General features: G+C 52.6%; 1 long non-coding RNA gene across 1 annotated transcript in view; it reads left to right on the forward strand.

Annotated features, from left to right (window-relative positions):
- The first annotated feature begins 599 nt into the window (after positions 1-599).
- LOC142603857 (uncharacterized) overlaps positions 600-3646 on the forward strand; it is a 21436-nt gene continuing 18389 nt past the window's right edge. The window contains exon 1 of the long non-coding RNA XR_012837752.1: positions 600-699. This is a non-coding gene — a long non-coding RNA (uncharacterized LOC142603857). The remainder of the gene's footprint in view (positions 700-3646) is intronic.

Raw genomic sequence — 3646 nt, forward strand, 5'->3', positions numbered from 1 at the left:
AAGCACGCACCTCTGTATGAACACCCCAGGTACCACCTAGGACTCTGCTTTATTTATAAAGACAGGGCAGAAACCCAAATAAATGACATACGTGCTTCTTAATATTCAATTAGCTCTCATAGTTTGACCATTTTCCTGCTTCACTGTGTCTGTTTTTAAACAGTATAGAAAAAAAAGTGATGTACAAGGCAAGGGAAAGAAATCAGGCTGGCTTTGGTCCAGGATCAAACCCTCTTTATCGATGGGCATGTGCCCACTGAGGTGACCTGGAACCACCCCACTGCCTTGGGGAGCAGAGAGTGGCTCAGGGCTGAGGCTGAAAGGGGCAGGGATATCTGTTGCTTAACAGCTTTGCCAGGCTGAGCTACGATTTTGGGAGCTCTCAGGCTTGTGTGTTTAAATGGAAGTGGAAAGACTGAGAAACCAAATTAATTATCTGAGAAAAGAAAGTGGATATCGGTGGAGGGGTGAAAGATTCGTGCTCAAAGGAGCCATGGAGCGTTTCCTTGGGGTTCCTTGAGCTGCGGAGGAGCAGCCTGTGGATCTGTTTTATTGCTAACCACGTTTAAACCAACAGCCAACAAATGCATTTCCTGTGTAGGAGGAATGGTGTTTCCTCATCTGACTGCTTTTCCAGAGTTTATAGACTTGACAAGTGTGTGGTGTTCCGGCAGCAATATTCAATCCTTGCCCACCCAGGTAAGCTCACCTAAACGAAGCACTTTTCCCACAGGTGCTTCCCAGGGCTGCTGCTCAGAATAAGTCGGAAAACTGTTCCTGAACACCTTTCTCATTAATTAATTCTCCTTTTTTTTTTTTTTTTTTAAATCTACTGAACTATGTGCCTTGCACTGTGCTCTCTGAACTAGTCAACAGTGTTTCATATAGGGGAGATGATAAAATTCAGTGTGTGCTGTACTGTTGTGGAGGTCCTGAACTGTGGTGCACGGGTGGTGGTCTGGAGAAAACTAGTTTAAAAAACCAAATTAAATTACTTGTCTTTCACCCAGAGAGGTCCCAGTTTCACTAAATATCACTGAAAAGGGCACCTCAAGGTAAAATTCATTAAGTGTTTAATATACGTCAGCAAAAAGGTTTTATTCATGGGTAACTGTAAGGGGGAATTTAAGGCATGTGGAGTAACTAATCAGATTGGAACTTGCCTTAGAGGTGGGGGCTGAGACCTGTAAGGTTTGTTTACAAGAGGGGATTTGCATCTAAGTGAGATCCTTTGATATAAGCTCTTTATATTAATTGGTTTGAAGCAGGCATGTCTCAATGAACTGTCGGCTTTATTTCCCTCGCAGTTGTCGAGGCCACGTGGGGGGATTTCCTTTCCAAATACGCCGTCAGCAGTGGGGACAGACGCACAAAGTCACTTCTTGTGCTGTGCCAGGGCTGGGGCACGGTGGGACCGTCCCGGCAGCGCCTGGTGGGCAGCGCAGGGAAAGGAGCCCCACGTGCTTACCAACCCAATGGCTTCTCTCTCAGCATCCCATAATAGCACGCACGTTAAAGGATGTGACAGTGTTTAGGAGGTTATTAAGGGCTTCCCACGGGAACCGGGAGCCTTGTGATTTCCATCCACCTCACCCAGGGTCCAGAAATAGAAAGGGGCTCTTCTGTATTCTCCCACGTCTTGCTCAGCCACGGGTCTACCAACACTAACGTGGGCTGCGGTGGGAGAACCTCATGGTGTGCTCAGACATGTTTTCCCCGCTGCGGGGGGGGGAGAGCAGTGAGTCAGCAGAGCTAAAGACATCTATCGATGATGCCGTGCTTCCTCCTGACTCCCCGACACGCAGCTCCTCTCTGCTGTCCCAGCCGGTGAACCTTACGCTGGGCGTTTGGGTCGTAGGACAGAGCCGTTTGCTCTCGGGGCAGTAACGAAGACTTGGTGCTCGATGGCAGCACGGTGGGGCCTTCAGAAATGGAAAGGTAGATAGACGTTAATTGGATAGACTTAAAGCGGGTGGGTAATGGTCTACAGCGTCTGCCAGAGCCGGGGGGAGAGACTCAGCCTACAACTGGAGGTTCAGGCCCGTCAGAGTCATTTGAACCCCGGCTTTGAAGAGGCAAGAGGACAACATCTGAAACGCTTTGTGCATCCCTTCTGCGGGAAAGGACACGATCGTTAGGAGTGAGGGGATGTCTTGGCTCCGAGGTGTGGAGTTTTCACGCTTCTCTGAGCTTAAAACGCTGGAGCAGCCCGTGTGGAGCCGTGGACATCACGTGGCCGTGCTGTGGGCAGCTCCAGGGTCCCCGTCCCCTCAGCCCCGAGCAGATTCGTACCCCTCAGCAGGGCTTGCTGTGCAAGTCGCAGGCTGCCAGGGGAAAATAAAGCTTCTGTATAAGCAAACAAACCAAGACTTTGTCCTTAGAGCCCAGCAAGGACAAACTGTCGCCAAATGCCAACCTTGGTACCTCTTAAATCATCCTGACTTGTTCTAGTTTTGGGCATGTTTTTAATCAGTTTGGGACTCTTAATAGTGTTTGGGTTGAGTGGAAGAGGAGAAAGACTCAGCTGTGGGGAAGAGGCTTTGATGTTTGGGGCTACTCTTGGGCTGGGGCCACGTGCCCGGGTGGCAGCGTGGGCTGATGTCCCTGCCAGCACTTGTCTGCACCCCCCAAGGACAAATTCTCATGTATTGTAGCGAACCGCACGGCATGACGTGTGCGGGGGGGCACGGCCGTGCCAGGTGGTGCCTTACCCACCGCTTGCCCCGATGTTGCTGCAGCAATGCTTTCACCAAAACCTGCTTTTCTGCACCTGCTTCCCGAATCCCGCCGCACCGCCCTCAGCATCGCCTGGAGCAGCCCGCGCGGCGGCATGCCGGCACAGGAGAGGCAGCTGGGCCACGCACGTCTGCCTCCAAAGTGTTTGTGTCGCTTGAGCTCACAGGCGTAGAGCCTGGCATCGGGTCAGCGTTTGCTCATCGTGACGCTAGCCGAGCAGCAGCTCGCGCCGGCCGAAGCGGCAGGTGGCAGAGGGTGGGAGGTGGGGTGGAAAGCTGCTGACGGGCCGGCAAGGTGCTGCAGGGCGCAGGCAGGGGATGGTGAGTGTTATTAGGTGCAAATTCTTCCAGCGGTAACCTGCGCTCCCTGGGCCATCAGGAGCAGCCTGGTTTGCGCAGCTGTGATGCGTCGTGCCTTACCCGCACGATTCGCCACCAAGCCGCTGTTTTCCACCCGTGGGCATTGCTCTTCATTTGGAAACTCCTCCCCGTGCCGCTTCCCAAAGCCGCAGTGAGCGTGGGGTGTGGGGGGCCCCCGCGGGGCCGTGCACCGGCTCGGGGATGGCACAGGGGGAAATGCATCGGAGCGGGCAGCACCTCTCCCTGCCCTGCAGTCCCCCGGGGTCTCCTCACCCTTCTCCTTGGGGTGATGGTCACAGCCAGAAGTGGTGGTGATGTGCCCAGAAGGAGCATTAAGCTACTTGTGGTAGAGTGTATATAACTCCATTAAGTAGAGATTTTTTAGATGTTTGGGGTTTTTTTCCTTTTCCCTATCTGAAAGTCTGTGGCTGTCGGTGTAAATTCCCGTGTGCCAGCCCTCCCTCTGTTGCAGGTGGGCTGCAGCGTGCCCTCTGTCTCAGGTCTGTGCAGAGTTTTATTTTATATTGTTTTCGTGAGTGTTGCTAAGAGAT

Source organism: Balearica regulorum, chromosome 14 (assembly GCF_011004875.1).
Source record: "Balearica regulorum gibbericeps isolate bBalReg1 chromosome 14, bBalReg1.pri, whole genome shotgun sequence".
Classification (NCBI taxonomy): Eukaryota; Metazoa; Chordata; class Aves; order Gruiformes; family Gruidae; genus Balearica; species Balearica regulorum.